This window comes from Caretta caretta, chromosome 10 (genome assembly GCF_965140235.1).
Source record: "Caretta caretta isolate rCarCar2 chromosome 10, rCarCar1.hap1, whole genome shotgun sequence".
In the NCBI taxonomy this organism is placed as follows: Eukaryota; Metazoa; Chordata; order Testudines; family Cheloniidae; genus Caretta; species Caretta caretta.
In genome coordinates, this window is record NC_134215.1 from 49423887 (window position 1) to 49444388 (window position 20502).

The window sequence follows — 20502 nt, forward strand, 5'->3', positions numbered from 1 at the left end:
TTGCGGAAAACTCCTTTCCACTGCTTCATTTAGAGAGGCTATGGCATGTTGCATCTCCATGATTATTTTACCTCACAGCTTCTAATTCTTTCAGCAATATTAACTCTTCAAATGAGCGCTGGAAAACAAATTAAGACTAACATGTAAAGCAACATTTTAGTCTAAGTGTTTTTTAAGAATGGAAAAATACAGAATAGTGTTAAATATCTTCCTAGCTTGAAACATCCCCCCTGATTTTTCCCCTTAATGACAGACTTATTGGAACTTAAATGATACAGGACCAGCATAGCCTCCAATCAGGTAAAGACTTGCAAATGTGCTTAACCTTAAGCATGTGAGAAATCCCATCGAAATCAGACATAACTTCCATGATTAAAATTATGTCAATATATTTTTGCAGGATTGGGGTCTTAGTTTTGCACCTTTAATATGCTGAAAAAAACATGTCATGGATTGTGCTCTGTATTGCTCCTTTATATTATATCTTCTGCATTATAATTTGTGTTAGGCAGTGTAATGCAATTATAATTTTAAAATATTTTTTTAGACATTTGGAATAATTGTTGATGTTTATGATAAGGGTGTTAAATAGGGTTGCCAGGTGTCTGGTTTTTCACCGGAATGCCAGGTTGAAAAGGGACCCTGGTGGCTCCGGTCAGCATCCCTGACTGGGCTGTTAAAAGTCTGGTCGGCGGAACAGCAGGGCTAGGGCAGGCTCCCTGGCCGCAGTGCCTCTGCGTGGCTCCCGGAAGTAACCGCATGTTCCCCCTCCAGCTCATATGCGTAGGGGAAGCCAGGGGGCTCCGCACGCTGCTCCCGCCCCAAGCACTGGGTCCGCAGCTTCCATTGGCTGGGAACTGCGGCCAATGGGAGATGCGGGGGCGGTGCTTGCAGATGGGGCAATGCACAGAGCTGCCTGGCCCTGCCTCCACTTAGGAGCCAGAGGGGGGACATGCCACTGCTTTCGGGAGCTGCTTGAGGTAAGCGCCGCTCGGAACCTGCATCTCTGACTCCCTCCCACGCCTCAGCCCACTGCCCCAGCCCTGATTTGCCCTCCAAACCCCTCGGTCCCAGCCTGGAGCACCCTCCTATGCCCTGAACCCCTTATCCCCAGCCCCACCCCAGAGTCTGAACCTCAAGCCGGAGCCCTCACACTCTCTGCACCCCAACCCACTGCCTCAGCCTGGAGCCCCCTCCTGCACCCTGAACTCCTCATTTCTGGCCCCACTCCAGAACCAGCACCCACCGCTGGAGCCCTCATTCTCTCCTGCACTCCAACCCCCTGAACCAGCCCGGTGAAAATGAGCGAGTGAATGAGGGTGGGGAGAGTGAGTGACAGAGGAAGACGGGAGGGATGCAGTGAGCAGGGGCAGGGCCTCGGAGAAGGGGTGGGGCAGAGGCGGGGACTTGGAGGACAGGTGGGGCAGGGCAAGGGTGTTTGGATTTGTGCGAGTAGAAAGTTGACAATCCTAGTGTTAAATTAGCATTTATTTTGCCCTTGCTCTGCCATGTTTTAATTTTAAATGTGCAGATGCAGTCTACTACAAAAGCACAGTATGTGCATCTTGAGGAATATACAGGAGCCCTTGAGCTTGTTGCTTTACCATTAGTTTAGGTCTAGGTTTCTGGAAATGAGACTCAGTAGGCAAAGTTTATATATATGAGGTGTGTGTATAGTGGTGAAGAGAGTAAGCAGTGAACAGACCTATGAGGAGTTTGTAACTGACTTGAGGCCTCCATACATGAAATTCATTAACTGCATGTTAGAGCTTTAGAATGAAAATGTAGTTTTCCATGAGGGATCCCTTCTGGGGTGTTTTTTTTTTTTTTTAAATAGCTTTCTCTTGCTCTCCCCCCCCCCCACCCCCGCCCAATTAATATTTGCTACAACTGATACCACCACGTTAGCTCCACAGATAGAATCAACAGTGTGGAATGCTGGTGTAGACAAAGTGCTTCTGGTCATTGGTATTTTCACTACAATGTCATTTACACTTACTCTGTGCAGGGTGCAGAACCACGTGAAAGATGTTTTTTTTTTTTTATTTTATTTTACTTATTTTTTGAAAAAGGATTAGCATAGGTACCATGGAAGTGGTTGAAACATTTACTAGGAAAGCTCATTTAATAATGGACAAAACCTAATAAAGTTAATTGGTGCATTATGAGATGCTTCTTTTGCCATGCAATTTTGGAATGTGCACAATAGAATCCAGCAATCTTAAATATCAATAAAAGTTGTGGGGAGGTGATAGTTGTAACATTAAATGAGGATCTTTCTGCACTGAAGATCTGAAGCAGTCTAGTCTTACTGGCACCTTAGTACTATGATGTCAATTTTGAATCTGTATTAAAGCTTTTGGATTAGCTATTGGATCTTTTAAAATGTTTGACTTTTGCTGGCTAATTTCATTTATTTGACTTCAAACCTATACATGTGTTTTTGAAAATCAATTAGCTGTGCTGTAATAAGTTTCTTAGCAAGCTTTTAGTAGCTGTACAGTAGTGCTGTGATAAGGGGAGACAACTTCATATTTTGGACCCAGAGAGGAGGGAGAGGCATCAGAAAAGTTTGCTAATTTAGCACTGTCTGACCACTGTTCGGTTAACTAAGTTAATATGGCTTGTTTAAAATAAATTCTTTAAAGGACTTTTAAGAAACATTGTCAGACCACCCTTTGGTTTCCAATAGATTTCCATTGTATAACGGTCTGTAAGTCTCTTCAGTTGACATACCCTATTAAAGAGACCCTGAGCAATCCTTTGTGTTTTTGGGTCAGTGGTTTACAAACACTGTCTGGACCAATGAACTGTGAAATCAATCATTATATCTTACTGACACTGCCTTTGAACTCCTTTATTGATGACAGTAGAAATGTTAGTCTGTCTCTGTTTTCATTTATAAAACTTCCAAACTCCTCTCCACTGACAAACAGTTAAATATCATTGAAGTCCCATTGTCCTTGGGATGACAAGTGAAATGCATTGTCTTTTTGATGAATCTTTGGATTTTGTAAAAAAGAAAAGGAGTACTTGTGGCACCTTAGAGACTAACCAATTTATTTGAGCATGAGCTTTCGTGAGCTACAGCTCACTTCATCGGATGCATTCAGTGGAAAATACCTGAATGCATCCGATGAAGTGAGCTGTAGCTTACGAAAGCTTATGCTCAGATAAATTTGTTAGTCTCTAAGGTGCCACAAGTACTCCTTTTCTTTTTGCGAATACAGACTAACACAACTGCTACTCTAAAACCTTTGGATTTTGTGAAAGTGACCAACAAGAAAGGGACCCTCAAAAGTCAATATCTTGATGATTTTGCTTGTATGGACAATACATTTTGTCTGTTCTAGAGAAGAACTCTGAAGCTGCCATATAAAACAATCTAGTTGGCAGACTAATTGCATATTAGAATCTTTCTTCTTTTAAAGTAATATAAATATATTTACTGTTATGCTATGAATGCTTGTTAAGAATAACATTAAATACATTTGAAAGGCTCATTGAGAAGAGAGGGAGTCTGAAGAAACTTGGACTTTAAATAGTGGTGATTCCTGTTATGTGCATCAGTATCTCTAGCAAATATGAGGGATGTAACATATCAACTGGCACTAGGAGTGGTGTTAGAAAGTAGATTTCTCTCCAGGCATAATTTTCCCCATCTCCGTTCTTTTTACCCACTTTGTATTCCAACAGATGTGTCAGTACTGAAGGGTGACCTGCCGTTCCTGTCCCACAGCAAACTATTTTTCACTTTTTTTGTTTAAAAAAAAAGTGATTTTCTTAATCCTTTAGTGATAATAGAATTACCAAATTGAGATCTCTGGAGAATGGAGCCTTTTATTTAATCACAGAAAAAATACAAAGTTCTGGTAGTGTGAGATTTCTCTCCAATGTGCCTTATGATAAAGTCTTGGGTATCTCTTTCAGTCTCCTCATCTTTCTGGTTCCCTTCTTGTAGAACTGCTCATGGTAACAAGTAATATACATTGTCATGAGTAATTATTAAGTGTGTGATTTTGTTCCTTTCTGAAGCTATTTTTTTAAATACCTGAAAAAGAGAATCTCTTGTTCAGAAAAACAAGCCTGGGTCCTAGGAGTAAGCTATCCTGGTCACATGGTGGCTGATCTCCTAGAAACTGGTCTTCAGATAAACTTACCAAAAGTTGGTAATTATTAATTCAAGCATCTTAAACTTATAACAGCCAGGTTTATATCCTGCAGATTACTTACATTTTTACCTGCCTTCTAAGCATCCTCATTCTGGAATGTAAGTGTTACTTGTAGTATGTGGTTTGTCCATAGCTAGTCTTCTCCTCAAAGTGTGAAACAATTAAGAGTATAGAAGCTCATTCAATAGTTATTCATACTTAAGAGTAGAGTCATGAGATGTACTGGACAATAACTTTCTAAAAGCAGCTTTGGTTACTTGTGTAGCTTAATTATTAGCAAAAAACCACGTTTTTCAAATTGAGTTATTTGGTTTAATGGGGAAGTCCCTGTCAGATTTAAAGAGAGAGTACCCGTTCAGTTCTGCCTTCAAATTAATAGGTTCATAGAAACTCAATTCTAGAATTATCTTGCCTGTTAAGTTTCCCTTCCTTATTTTGATGAGACTTCATATGTTGGTGTTTATTTTCCCCTCTTCTGCTGATTGATGCTTGTAATTCTTTGTCTGTGAAAGAATGGGTGAGTTGAGTTTCCAAAGCCTGATTGTTCCTTCTCCCTGAAGACTGGTGTACACCCATCACCCCACCTCCAATCAATCAGAGAGCAAGTGGGGCAAACAAATCTGCCACATATGGATCCCTCTATTTATGGAATGGAATGGAGTAGTCGGATATTCATTTTTCCTGTGACTCTAATAGAAGTGCCTATTGATAAAGTGACACTTTGAGGGTGATGGGAGCGCAGGATGTGTGTGCTCTGTTGTGCCAAGGGAGTATATTTGGGATGGGTGGCTGCTGAAGTGAACAAAGCCTTTTCTTCACTAGGAGAAATTGCTTTTTAATTAGAGTTAGGTAACTCAAGGTAAAATCCTAGTAAAGACAAGCCAGTTTGTAGTGTTCAGCCACGCTAGCAGTTGTTTTAAGTTGATCCATTTTAACTCATGTATATGAAATTCAAGTACTAGGATGTGTTTTAAAAAAAAGAGCAGAAGAAAACAAATTGCAAACCTGGAGAAATAACTCCTGAGTGAAAAACTGGATAGCTGTATTGGGTTTCTAAAATGTTTACTAACAATAACATCACTCTTGGGGGAATTCTGCGCACAATATTTTAAAATTCTGCATATTTGTCAAAATAACATAATATAATCATGCCAGTTTCAATTATTTTGGTAATTTATTTAAAAATACCTATCAGCAAGTATGTCTGTAACAAGACAGCAAAAAAGAATCCGGAAATGTTTTTTGACAAATAGATTCCTTATTAGGCATATTAATACAGAACTTTGAGTAATAATTAATTTGTACTACAATACAGAAACGTATTTCCCACACCCCTCAAAAGCAGTCCAAAAGCTTGGGGGGTCTGAGGGAGAGGAAATTTAAATTCTCTGACACCCCGCCACTCCCTCCCACAGTCAGTCGTCCCCCCCACTAGCTCTTTTGAACCCCAGTCTGTGACCTCCCAGCAGCCCCATGTGCCCCAAGCTGTCCATCCCTCTGTATCCCGTGCCACCTTGACTGGCCCCACGCATAGGGCACTGTGAGGTATGCAGCCTCTTCTGCTCCCTGTCCTCAGCTGGCCGCTCCTGCCCAGGAGTGGCTGCCCTCTGTTCTGGCACCACAGCAGCCCCTGGTGGTTGAAAGGTATAACTGCAGCTCCTCTCCAGCAGAACGTATTTTCAGTAGAGAAATTTTTTTTTTTTGTAGGGGACATAAATTCTCAGGGTTCTGGAACAGTTTGTTAAGTGGGGATGCTGAGAGCCATTGAACTAAATTGTTAACCCTATGTGTGATGGAAACCACTTCAAGCCGGAGCATGCAGTAGCATCCCCAGCACCCTTAGTTCCAGCACCTATGTGAATTCTGCGCGTGTGCAGTGGTGCAGAATTCCTCCAGGAGTAAAAGCTAAATAAAACAATGATTTTTAATGTGATGTTGAAGTTGTCTCTTGAATAGGCTATTTAGGGAGTTTTCTGCATTATTTGTTTACATGAGTTTATAGCTCATGTATTTTTCATTCCTTATTTTGTTTTATCAGTTGCCCTTTTTGATTAAAAGCAGCAGAGAGTCCTGTGGCACTTATACTCCAATACGTCTGTTAGTCTATAAGGTGCCCCAGACTCTCTGCCTCTTTTACAGATCCAGACTAACACAGCTACCCCTCTGATACTTGACACCTTTTTGATTACTCACACTTTGTAATATAGAAAAGGAGTATTAGTGGCACCTTTGAGACTAACCAATTTATTTGAGCATAAGCTTTCGTGAGCTACAGCTCACTTAATTGTAATACAGCTTCTTCGGTCCAAGAATGTTTATTCAAGGAGATTATAGGACTATTAGCTGACTCTACAGTCAAAAGGCAGGCCCTGCTGTGGAAAACCAACATCTTCCAGATTCTTTTCAAATTGCACAGTGCTAGATGAATTGAGATTCCAGTGTGAAAAGTGGTACTTGTGACTCTGAAGTTGAGAGAGGTTATTCAGGCTGGTCTACACTGAAAACTTACATTGGCATAGCTACGTCTCTGAGGGGTGCAAAAAATACACACTCCTAAGAGATGTAGCTACATTGACCTAACCCCCGGGCAGATAGTGCTAGGTTGACAGAAGAATTTTCGTCAACCTAGCTACCGCCTCTTGGGGATTATCTACAGCGACAGGAGAACCCCTGCTGTCACTGTAGTGACTGTCTACATTGAAGTGCTACAGTGGCACAGCTGCAGCAGCATTTTAGGTGTAGACCTACCTACACTTTTCTACTGTTGCCATATGGATGGCACCACTATGTGAAATCTGGTGCAAATTTAACTTTTGATGTCATCAATAACTGCTTGGACTGTTCAGTCATTTGGACAGCATCCCAAAAGCAGACAAACTACATAGGATTTCAGCAGAGCCGGAGTCGTATCTCAGCCATCAATTTACTGTTTTTATGAGAGGGAGGGGAAATAAGAGTGACAAACTGTGGTATTTCAGTAAATGTTACTTCTTGACTGTCTGAGAAACCGGCTCATTACCTCTGGTCTAGAGACCGCATGCAAGCATATCAACAAGATAATCATACTGTAGTTGCAAAGTTTGCTGCGTTCACACTGCAGTCCAGATGTCCTGTTTGTAGGAACATTTGGTGATAAGAACATTCTTGTGGTTTTTAAAAAAAAAAATATTTGCTCTGTAACTATGAAGTTGAAGGTTTTTGCATTTGTCTTCTAGTTTTTTTTGATGGTTTTGTTTTTGTAACAAATGTGTATGGGGAGGTATTGGCTTTCTGAAAATACTGTGATACAAGACATGATATTGCTACAAGCCTACAGTGAATATGAGAACTAAAAATGAATTAGACTTTTCAGCAAGGGAAAGGATTTTACATTATTTTTCTAGTAGCTTTCCATTGTAACAAACTACCCTAGGTGCTATAGCCCTAATTAAATGCAGATTGTAATAATCTTGGCTGTCAGGCTCTGGCGTTCCAGGGACCCTTAATCAAAGGAGCAAGAGGTTCAATGGATCATTTCATTTAACCTTAGTATATAAAGCAAAATATCTAGTTAAATTTTTGCAAGGGAAGTTTTGTTTTTTCATAAAACTATTTCTTGGATAAATCTCTTAATCAAAAAATAGGCAATAGGAATTATATAACTATAAACAGTTTTTGAAATACTGTAGTCTAGGACTTTTTGAAAAATTCTGATGTCTTCAAAAAAGAGTTTTAAAAATGAAAGGAAATTACTTAATGCAATAAAAGTATATTTTAAAGATATCTAAAATACTAGATAGTCTTGCTTTCATTATGCTTACAAGGGCCCAGCATGGCCTTTGTCTCTGTCCCTCCTGTCTGCTCACCTTAGTGAAGGTGATTATGCTGCTTATGGCAGTTTTAATTGCTTTATCTAAAATTACCACATAGATTCATAATAAAAATGTTTTGTTTTTTGAAATACAAAAAAGCACAAAAATAAGAACAGTAAAAACAATACATTGACACGATTTTTTTTATCCCTGATACCTTCACTGCAAGCTCAACTGGGAAAGGAATACCATGCACAGACCTTTAAATTGGTCAATATATGTAAGGGTCATGCTGCAACGCTCCCTTTAAAGCATATATGCCATACCTTAGCGAATTATGTCAAGTCTTAAACCAACTCAGTATCCGTTCCTGAAGCCTGAGTCGAAAAGTAACTTTTCTAGATGAAGATGACAACTCCTTTGTTCACAATTAAATTAAAGGTTCCACCGCAAAATTAAAATTCAGATTTGTCACATCCTTCTTATTTACATAGTACCTTCTTTCTTCCCATCCCCATGTGACAGGTGCGTAAATAATTTCACTAAGGAAGCTTCAGTGGGCTCTTCTGCAACTAGAGCAGTAGTGTTTCTTGTGTATTCAGTTTTGACCTGGTCCTGTTCTTACCAGTGTTCCCCATATAAATTAACCTCACACATTAGGAATTGGAGGAAGGGCCCATTATATTTTTGAAAATTTAAAGGAGTCTTATCTATGGAGCTTTTCTAAAAGCTGTGTGTTTAAACTCATTTCAGCTTTTTAAATACAAGACTGCTAAAGGTCCCAGAAAGCATCACACTTGTACACATGTAGGCCCTGTACTGCTGTCACTTTAATGTTAATTTGAAGTAATTTAATTGAAGACAATGGAGCTACATCTGTAACACACTAGTGTAAAATCAGATTCAAGCCAATCTGTAAAAATCTGTGGTGTTTACTTTTGGTTCACCCCAGGTTCCCTTCACCCTTCAAAAAAACTGTCTGTTCTACTTTTTTTTAAACCGTGTGTGCTGCTCCAATAGCATTAGTTGGAATGTAAATGCTAATATGATCAAGGCTCTGCTGCAAATGTGGTTAAAAATATGGTACAAAAAATCATTCCCCAAAAACTTTTATCTGGAACTTCTATTTCTCATAGTGGAGCATCTGGACATTACTAATGGTCATGATCAGCTCATCTGGTTAGGATCAGATCTGCTCATTTCACCACAGTGGAGACTGCTCAAGTTTTTCTCCTCACCCTGCCAGCTCACCTTCAGACTTGCATTGCAGCAACATCCTCTGACCCCAGAAGATGATTTCCAAAGAGGAAACTATATGAACTAGTAGAAAACGTTAATAAAACTATTACAGGTCTTAGGATTAATACTTAGTTTTATTGTAAACATTTGAAGAAGGTATTTTTTGTATTGCTATGGTCAGTGTCAGGATAATGAGCCTTTGCTTGGAAATGGGTGTGTTAGGATGTGACTGTCTTATTTTTTGTTTTTCGGGGTTTGCATTGTGAGGAAGTGTAAGTTAAAATATTGTTAATGAGTGAGTTTAAAAAGGGGCAATGGCAATGTGTCATATTACTGAAAAATCTCAACTTCTTGAATTGTATGCACACTGGGCAAATTTTTTATTACATGGTTAAACTAATACAAATAGCTTTGACCTTACAGGCTTAAGATAACATGACATCTTTGTCAATGTTTTGATTGCTTATTTGGATGGTGGTAGTTGCTGAAGAACATAAACTATAATAGACTGTATATACAGGCAACTTTCAGTTGCAAGGAAGCATCCATCCACCCGGTTTTTGTGGAGTTAACTGGAGTTTTAACTAGATTTTTTACTATTACTGGTAATATTATGTTTGTTAGTGCAAACCCCTGTGGTGTGGAGATGCATTTTGTGAATTGTCTGTGTTGTATAGGGACGTGTTAAGGAAGTTAAGCAAGTTAAGGAAGTATGGGCTGGATGAATGCACTACAAGGTGGGTAGAAAGCTGGCTAGATTGTCGGGCTCAACGGGTAGTGATCAATGGCTCCATATCTAGTTGGCAGCCGGTATCAAGTGGAGTACCCCAAGGGTCGGTCCTGGGGCCGGTTTTGTTCAATATCTTCATAAATGATCTGGAGGATGGTGTGGATTGCACTCTCAGCAAATTTGCGGATGATACTAAACTGGGAGGAGTGGTAGATACGCTGGAGGACAGGGATAGGATACAGAAAGACCTAGACAAATTGGAGGATTGGGCCAAAAGAAATCTGATGAGGTTCAATAAGGATAAGTGCAGGGTCCTGCACTTAGGACGGAAGAACCCAATGCACAGCTACAGACTAGGGACCGAATGGCTAGGCAGCAGTTCTGCGGAAAAGGACCTAGGGGTGACAGTGGACGAGAAGCTGGATATGAGTCAGCAGTGTGCCCTTGTTGCCAAGAAGGCCAATGGCATTTTGGGATGTATAAGTAGGGGCATAGCGAGCAGATCGAGGGACGTGATCGTTCCCCTCTATTTGACATTGGTGAGGCCTCATCTGGAGTACTGTGTCCAGTTTTGGGCCCCACACTTCAAGAAGGATGTGGATAAATTGGAGAGAGTCCAGCGAAGGGCAACAAAAATGATTAGGGGACTGTAACACATGAGTTATGAGGAGAGGCTGAGGGAGCTGAGATTGTTTAGCCTGCAGAAGAGAAGAATGAGGGGGGATTTGATAGCTGCTTTCAACTACCTGAAAGGGGGTTCCAAAGAGGATGGCTCTAGACTGTTCTCAATGGTAGCAGATGACAGAATGAGGAGTAATGGTCTCAAGTTGCAGTGGGGGAGGTTTAGATTGGATATTAGGAAAAACTTTTTCACTAGGAGGGTGGTGAAACACTGGAATGCGTTACCTAGGGAGGTGGTAGAATCTCCTTCCTTAGAGGTTTTTAAGGTCAGGCTTGACAAAGCCCTGGCTGGGATGATTTAACTGGGAATTGGTCCTGCTTTGAGCAGGGGGTTGGACTAGATGACCTTCTGGGGTCCCTTCCAACCCTGATATTCTATGATTCTATGTTGCCCCTAATTAAAAAATATTGAGGATTTTTTGCTTCCACTGACTGTGAAATTCTTTTAAATTCCTATCCTCAGGACTGAACATGTTAACCATTCTTGCTGATCTCTGCACAAGTCTGTTTCCTTAAAGAGTGACCTAGGTGGGTTATGTGACAATATTCTGCCTTTGCACCTGGATAGTTAAGGAGGTTAGGTCATTGTGTGTATTGTCAGGTGAGAGACTTTCACATCCTAGCCACTGCGTAGTCATCTGTGATTCCCCAGAACTCCCTTATTCAAGAGGAGATGGTTACAAGGTTATTCTGAGAACATGCCATGTGGAGTAAGCGTACTTTCTCTAAAAACACTATTTGGTATGTGCTATGTAGGAGTTACAAGCTTTTTCAGCTTGATCTGTTTCTTGAAGGTATTTTAAATGTATGTTTACCTTAAATCTTCACTCCTGTGGGTGGGAGTTTATTTTGGTGAATATAGTGACATTTGGTTATAAGAAAAGTGCTAATAGCTAGATGTCCAAGGGATTAGGTTGAGGTCATCTAACTAATTTGCTACACCTTTTATAATTAGTTAAATAAATTAGCATGACTGCTGTACATTGTTTTGGTGCCTTGGGTGATATTCTTGTCCCATTGAATTCTATGGGAGTTTTACCATTGAGTTCAGTGGAACCAGGATTTCATCCCTTGTTTCTTGGATCTATAAATTATATTAGGTATATAAACAGATTAAAGAGAACTTGAATGTGTCAGAGTCAGGAGGATCTTATGGTTACAATAAAAACCAATAGGGCAGGATGACAGTAATGCACTTTCTACTGCTTCAGTGCTGGCCTCTAGCAAGCAAACAAAATCAAACAGATTGAGAATGGTGTTTGTTTTTATGACGTAGTACTGTTGCCCAGGAGTTTCTTGGCTGGTATCACAAAACTAATTTCACTCAATGGCTTTGATAAATTATGATGTAAGAGAATGTTGCATTACATTAGTGTGCCATCAAGTCCTCTGCATCTATCATCCTTTATCCCAAATAGTAGCTTTGCTTTTCAGACTGTCAGAAGCAAGTAAGCAGACCCTTTCAAGGTTATAACTGTTCATGCTTGAGTAATGCAATTCATAAGAGTCTAAACACAACAAATCAAAATCTGTGAAATGATGCATGGCTTCATGCTTCTGTAATTTTAAGAAAGTACCTATAGATATCCATTCTTCCATTCCAGAGAGCCCTTGAAGGTATGTCAAGTATTTATAGTTATTGGAAGTCCAATTTGTACACGCCAGATTTAATGACTCACACCTTTTCCAAACAATGGAAGGCCTTCCTGGGTAGCTGAGAAAACATTCCTTCATCATTTCAATTACTGGTTCACATTTGTTTGTTGTGATGTGGCAAATACCAGTTGTCATGTTACTGTTAGACCTAATTATTCCCCAACAACACTAATTTCTTTCCACCTTCTCTGTCCTTTCTGCTCCATAAACAAGAAGTATATATGCTTCTGGCGCTTTCATTTTGGATTAAACCAAAAAGATGTAAAAAAACAACTCAGGATTAAATGACTTCATTTAAGAGGAATTTAGTAGTTTAATTATTCAGAAGTTTATTCAGATTGTGAGCTTCCACTGAGCTGCTTTGTAGGGTGTCTCAGTACAGTCATGCTTTTAAAATAAAAAACAAAACTTATTTTTGCAAGTAGAGGAAATATATGTATATGCTTATACTCAGATTACACTAGTACACTTCAAATAACAGAATAAAAGCCTAATATAAAATGAAATCTGAGACAGCACCAAAATTAAATTCATTTCAGGATTCGCTGAGACCTAGTGAAATAATGTATTTTGGCATTCTCTGGTTTGTCATCAGCTCACCAAAGTCTGGGTACTTCTGTTTGTTAGAAATGTCAAAGATCTGTAATAATGGATGTCTAGCTAATTAATGTCAGTGGTATTGATGCCTTGTTTTTCCCAAACAATGCACCATTTCTTCTCATTTAATGATTTTCACTGTTGAACTGCTACATTAAAATCCGATCCATGCTGCATGAATTCCAGAATTTTACTATTTATTTACTTACTTTATTTTGAATTCAACATTTAAACAATAGAATATCTATCCTAGGATGTAGGCAGTCTCGGCAAATAAATGAAAATATTTGAAAATATAATCCAACAAAAATATTAGCAGCCTTCCTCTGCCCAAAAGAAGCTAGTCCGCAAAACCCTAGTCTCCCTGCACAAATACAGATCTCTGAAATATTCCAAGATTTCTGCAGCTTCCTTAAATTAAATGACCTTTCTCTATTCCTGTTTTAAAATAACAAACACCTCTGCATTGTTCTAATTGGACCACACAGGCTGCAGTATGCACATGAGATATGCACCATTAGTTTCTGCTGTAACAGAGTTTTTTGGGGAGATCTGGAGATGGACATAGACAACAGGATTGGGGACCTGGCAACTGGAAGCTTTTGCTCTCCTATCCTCTCCACACCCACTTTAAAAAACAAAAATAAAACAAACCCCAAAATGTCAACATCCTTCCCACTTCACAAAGATCCAGTTGTTCTCTTAAAGACCCATTACATTCATTCTTTCCTTTAGACGGAGGCTGAGCATATGATTTTGTAATTAAATGTTGCTAAAGAATGCTAGAAGAAATCTGCTTTTTTTATGGAAGAATACGTGGGCAGGAGTTGGTTGTGTTCAAAGGATCTTGCTTGTGATGTCTCAGTTCTGGAAATGCCATTTCGCTCTTGCTGTTTGAAAAAATGCTTTGCCATTCTTCAGTATTTTAATTTTCTCTTTGTGGGGCACTGTAAAGGAAATATGAGTTGTTTATTATAAACTGAAAGATAAGTGGTTACTGGATTATAGTTGCACTTGCAGTCATTCATCGTATTCTACCTTAAATAATTACAAGGAAAGCTTGTCAAGGGAATTGATTATGGACCCTGTCCTCTTTGCATAAACTTTCTTCTTCCCAGCCACGTTACACTTCCTCTAATTCTAATAATCTTTTTTAGCATTTGGAATGTCTGATTTTCATAGGCAGAGTTGTAATTTGGGGGGGAATTTTTAGCCTTATGTTACGTTTACGTTATTACTGAAAATCAAAATAGATTTAAGCACTGACTGTTCTGATTGCTCATCCATAATTTCTCATTGAAACAATCCTCTCTCTCCCTATCTCCAACACATTCACACACACAAAATGCTAATAATTCTAGCAGCATTTATTAGTAATTTCATTCTTTGAGGCAGTGAAGGTATTTGACACATATTAACAAAAGAAATTAGAATGCATTTTTATATCTATCTATACAGATAGATAGATATCTTGATTAAATGTCTTAATGTACTGCAGAAGGTCTAGTAATTAAACAAAAACCTTCTCCTTCTTTCCTTCCTTCCCAGACTGATATACTCTACCTGCTGTTGAGCACTTTACAGCTTGCTTAATATAAAAATAGAAATATAGCAAAACCTATCTTAATTTGCTTCCCCTCTAATTAGTGCACAGTTTCATCTTATGGTTCATGCATTTTCTTGGTTATTAACACCTTTTATGGGCTCATGATACTTGATGTGGAAGAAAAACAATATGGGTTTACAATTAACCTCTTGGCTGTTTTCAAATGTAGAGGGCTGAGTAATTCTGGCTTTCTGTTGATTCCAGTGGAATAATTTAGGACTAACAGTGAAATTATTATGTGAAGAATGGCCTGCCCAAGATTAAGGAAGTGACCATTTACTTTCATCCTTCACCTTCCTTGATAGTTCAGAGAATGAAAATGCTCAACCCTGTTTACTATATTCCCAAATGACACTCTCCTTGAAGTATTAACAGTTTGATTTTTGAGTTTTGTTCAGGGAACCATCCAATCTGAGCCTGAAAAGTGAGTGTCTACTTGTTGTTGCTATGGATTCTTGAGACAAGCTATTGCCAAGGTAACTTCTTTCATTGCCCTATTCAAGATGAAGTGATGCAAGAAAAGAAAAAAATGACTGCTTCAAACAATACCAATATTTACCTTTGACTTTTATTGGGTGGTGAGAATTTGTGTGAAGTATGTGACTTATAAATGAGAGGCAATTCATCATCATCACTCCCATAACTGCACTGGTCGTTGGGGCACCGTCACTGATGAGCAATCAACCAGTTGTCTCCACCCCTGATGATGATGTGTCAGTGCGTGAGTCTCCACAAAGTCCATTCCTGTCTGCTCATTTATCTTCTCAATCCATCTCTTCTTCTGTCTACTTCTTCTCTTCCCCTTTACTATCCCTTGGAGGATGATCTTGGATAGGCCAGATGATCTTGTTACATGGCTGTACCACTTCAGCTTGCGCTTCTTCACGGTCGTCAGGAGGTCTTCATGTGACCCAGCGCATTGGGTGATGATGATGATGATTTAAGAGGGTGGTGTTGCAGAGGGGCTCCATCCTGGGGGCAGACCCCCAGAGGATTTGGGGTGACTGAACCAGAATGTCTCCTTAGTACTTGGGGGGTGCATGTCAAAGCAGGAAATGTGACTTCCCACCTTGCCAATATAATTCCTCCTTACTGGTATGAATGTGGTGCAAGAGTATGTTGCTTTTGGCTTCTCTAATGCTGATGTCAGATGTAGATACTGCTGGTCCTTGTGCACTGCGGGCCAGATTCAGTGCCATGGAGGTCAATGGGAATCTTTTCTTTCATTTATATAGGTGCTAGATCAGGATGTGGTAGCACAAGGATCAATATAATGGCTTCCCCTTGTCCATGTGCACAAGAGAATGAGAGGCATGCATACATGGTTATTGAGGCCCAGATTTTTTTGGTGTTTGGCTCTAGAGAAGTTAATGTTTAAAGTGAACATGTGTTGTCTTACAAAATACTGATCACAAAATTTGGAGATTATTTGTAGAGTTTTCCTTGAGGTTTGTCTGTGTGTGTGTGCGCGCGTGCATGCTTCCAGGCAAACTGTTAAACCCAGTAAATGCTTTTAACAGTTTTAGTGGTTGTCTTGAAACTGAAATTTTCATCTTGAAGGTTATCTGAAAAGTGAAGGTCAATCACAGATTAAAATGAATGGTTGAAATATCCTCTTGTTTATATATAAATGAAGTCTGTGTATACGTTTGTTTTCTACAGTTCTGTTTGTTGTAGCTTTATTTTTTTTCTCCAAGCTTTAAATTTCCCTTTGTTTGGGCAAATTGACCTAAACATCTAGTGTACATGCTCAGTTGTAGCAATAAAATAACACTAATGTAGGATCAGTAATTGCTTGATGGGCTGTAATTAAAATTTCTGCTTACCTGGTGCAGGTGAAAATCTGGTGCAGGTGAATAGTAACTGAGGTCTTAATGGTGGTACTAGAACTGCCAAACTGCAGCAACTGCATCCCTGAGTAATCAGAGTTCTGACTGCTCTATTTATCTGCTGTATTTAATGGTTTAACATTATTAGAGGAGGATGGTCAATCATCCTTTTGGCTGCGTGGCTCGTATGATTTCAATGGTCATATAAATGAGGATTTTGATATTAGACCAAAAGGAAGTAATGTTATTTTGCTAACCAAGATTATATGAACTGATTATTCAGTTACCAATTTAAAAAGACTAGTATTGGCTATGTATTGAATACATTAATCTCCATGCATAGTCATTTTCTTCATATAACATTTTATTTACTAAGTGCCATTAAATGTAATCTGGGTAGTGCATAATCAATTAAAGTACAAAACATGGAACAGGTAATATTAAAAGTGACCTTTAAAAAAAAAAAAAGCATAATAAATGTTAGTAGTAAATTCCCGTTGGTTGTCATTGGTTTTTTGTGCATGATCTGGGAATTCCTAATATTTCAAATATTCTTTAAAACCATTTGTAAAGTCCTGGGTTGGAATTTCAGAAACCCTGAGTGGTTTGTTCAAAATATCAACTCACCACTGATAAAATCAGTAAGAGATTCTTTCTGTTCTCTCATATTTTGTTAGTGTTTGGGATTTCTTTTTCATTCTTTGTACGCATTTTGTTTATAAGATATAATCAAGCCAAGTCGTTTCCAAATTTTGCTTGAAAGGTTGGTTTTGAAAGGATGCTTTCCTCTCTCTAAATTAACCTCTTGAGGTTTGCACCAAAAATCACGCTTCTTTTGTTTGGCTGTGAAAGCTTTTTCTGCAGTTCAGCAAGTCAGCAGCTGCAGAGCACCAATGCTAATGTGATGCAATATCTCCATGTTTTTGCAGCACGCTTGTTCTAGTGCGGAGTAACTCTTCATGCTTCTCTGACTTTTTGGCTTTAGAGATTCCAAATATTATGGAGGTGAGTTGTCATAAAATGCCTGTAAATAAAATAGGGTACCATGTAGCAGTTGCCCTTAGAAGAGATGCATATTTCGTGGTACTGTTGATAATTTCAAGAGTTGGTCTACTAGCTGACATACCTTGTTGTTTGATTTATGTTCACAGATTGCCTGATTGTCAGTAGCAGCTAATCTTCTCTGTTTTTACTTTTCATACATGGCCTGCACAGTTTAGATTATTTCGAATACACAGAAAATCAACTTGTGAGCTGGCAAAATGCTAGGTAGGTGCATGGGCTTGAACATAGATAATAATCAAATAGTTGCATTGAGAATCTGGCTGTTTATAAGTAGGAACTCTAATCAAGAAGGGGCTACCTTTCATCAGTAAAAAAAAATAGAACAACTCTGATTAATAAAGTACCATCATTTTATTCCAGTACTTGGCTAGAGTAATTATTAAACCACAGGTTACATAGCTGAATAAATCTGTGTTTTGGGCACTTGGAACAAGATGTAGTGCTGCACAGAAAGAAGAAAGACCCTTTCTAAATAATATCTACTTCTTTTTTCAAATGCTCTGTATAAAGTTCCCATAAACCTTCCTCCCCCCAAATACATACACATAACTAGGTAAAATTACTGCTCTATACTGTGATTAATATTTTGCTGACTATATTAGGTTATGAAAACATGTTTCGAGGCGTTCATCATCCTCACACTTCCGTGGAACCAGAACCCTCACTGCAGTACTGCTTTTGAGTCTTTCACTAATACTCATAAAATGATACTTAATCTGATACATTATTCCCTGTTTATAAATGGAAAACTCTGTTAAAGTCATTGAATAATGAAGGAGTGATCTGAAAAGCGTAATATGGTATTGTTCAGCATTAAGGGTTGGTTTATTGGAGATTTGAATTCAGGAAATGACACTGTTATAAAAGAATTGGAGCAACCAAAAGGAAAAGGGATTAATATACTCAGAGTTTGGGGGGACCGGGGATGGGCTGGGTTTGTTGGGTTTTTCAGGAAAGTAAAAAAATCTGCCCCCCAGCTATTTGGAATCAGATCTTTTAGTTCTGAGCATAACATGAATTCAGTATCCCTGCAAATAATGTTGATGGATTCTGCGTATAAATTGGCAGTCTTTAAATTTTGTAAGAGAAATTTTGTGCAGAGATGTATATAGCTCATTCAAAAGACGGGCGTGTTTGGCTTCTGTCAGTCTCCTTTTAGTATACTTATTAGAATGCAAAAGTGATATTAGATCATTTGTATGGTGTCCCTCAGCTACATTGCTAATGGAGCTCAAAAGAAGCCTTAAAAGATTACATTTTTACATTCCTAAGTTTGTTACACTTTCACAAGTACATGTCTCAGTACTCTTCCTGTTTGATTTCTGTGCTTTCTTTAAGAGAAAAAGTTAAAAGCGTATAAAGATATACATGCATTTATATAAAGATTGAGAGATTCTGGGGTTTAAAGAAGTTAAAAATACTAGTGCCATTTACAAAGAGACTTGCGTTACCCTTTTGCTTACTAAGAAAGTGCGGACCTACTTGTTTACTTCGCTGCATGCAGCAACTTTCACAGTAGACAAAGCAGATACTGTAAAATCATTGAAGATTTGCTTCTCTTCTAAATTAAATCTCCAACATGTCAGACAAAAGCCCCCAAGAAAGATTGCTATCCTCCAAAGAAAAGTCTTTCAATAATCCTGTTGCATCTGGATATTAGAAAGCACTGATTTTGGTTGTCAGCGGAAGACCCATATATAGAAACAGTGTTTAAATTATGGGTGGAGAGATTAATACTTATCCAGATAAATTCCACCAGTTAATCACAATTTTTGTGTGTGAAAACATTAAGGATAACCTTAAAATTACATAAGTGTTCACAGCGCTCAGTGTTAATGTGGCAACATTTGGTCTTAAAGTACTATCAGTGCTACTAGTGTAAAACACTGTTTCTGTAAGTTCATCCACAAATCTGGATAAATAGGATGAACATCCTCAACTAAGTGGAAGGAAGCAGCACTAGTGGGCTGGTGCAAAATAAGTAGAAGAAATCTGCCTCCTCAGTTTCTACTTTATTCAGAGAGATGCAGGAGACACTTTTTAGTGACCACATTTGAATGTAAACAACTAGTTGCCTAAAAATAACAAAGAACATAAACTGAACAAACTCTTTTCCTTTAAATGGAAGGAGCGTTTAGTGAGCCAGAGTTACCTTGTTCAGAGAATAACATTTACAGGTACAATTACACATTTGGGTAGAAATTTTTTTGGCAGAACGATTTTCTGATGAAAAATGCCCTTTTCGCAAAAACAAAGTTTTCCGTGGGAAAATTTCAATTTTGTTGGGGAAAAAGCCTCGATTGTTTGTGTGGGAAGTTCAACATGATGGCTCCCTCGCTGCCTGTTTGGAAGGCTTATGTCAATTTTACTTTCTGCCTATAGAAAATGTCAAACCCTTACTGTTTAAAAAAAATTATAAATTTATAAAAAGAAACGAAACCAAAACTACAAAGGAAATATAAAGAATCTTAAAACCTTTTGTCAAATTCCACACCAAAAGGAGCATTTTTAGAGAAAACCAGGATTTATGCCCCATTTTTAAGTCCATGACAGAGCACAACCTTGGAATCACTTAATTTTGAATTGCTGTCAAGGCACCTACATAACAGGGAGGGAGGGTTCAAATGAAATTATTTTTCTGAGTGATTGGTATCGAAATGCTTCATTCAGAAAAACAGGTTTCTTACCTCTACGAAATGGTATCAGCTGGTATCAAGCGGAGTGCCCCAGGGGCCACTTTTGTTCAGCATCTTTATTAATGATCTGGATGATGGGATGAATTGCACCCTCAGCAAATTCGCAGATGACACTAAGCTGGTGGGAGAGGTAGATACGCTGGAGGGTAGGGGTAGGGTCCAGAGTGATCTAGACAAATTGGAGGATTGGGCCAAATAATCTGATGAGGTTCAACAAGGACAAGTGCAGAGTCCTGCACTTAGGATGGAAGAATCCCATGCACTGCTACAGGCTGGTGACCAACTGGCTAAGTGGCAGTTCTTCAGAAAAGAACCTGGAGATTATAGTGGATGAGAAGCTGGATATGTGTCAGCAGTGTACCCTTGTTGCCAAGAAGGCCATCGGCATATTGCGCTGTATTAGTAGGAACATTGCCAGCAGATCAAGGGAAGTGATTATT

At 38.8% G+C, this 20502-nt stretch overlaps 1 protein-coding gene across 11 annotated transcripts in view; it reads left to right on the forward strand.

Moving 5' to 3' along the window:
- PEAK1 (pseudopodium enriched atypical kinase 1) overlaps positions 1–20502 on the forward strand; it is a 222717-nt gene that overhangs the window by 26227 nt on the left and 175988 nt on the right. The window contains exon 1 of one of the 11 annotated variants that reach the window (XM_048866124.2): positions 17256–17306. The exons of the other annotated variants lie outside the window; for them this stretch is intronic. The gene's annotated coding sequence lies outside the window, so the exon portion shown is untranslated. Of the gene's footprint in view, positions 1–17255; positions 17307–20502 lie in introns of those variants that run through there. 11 annotated transcript variants of the gene reach the window in all.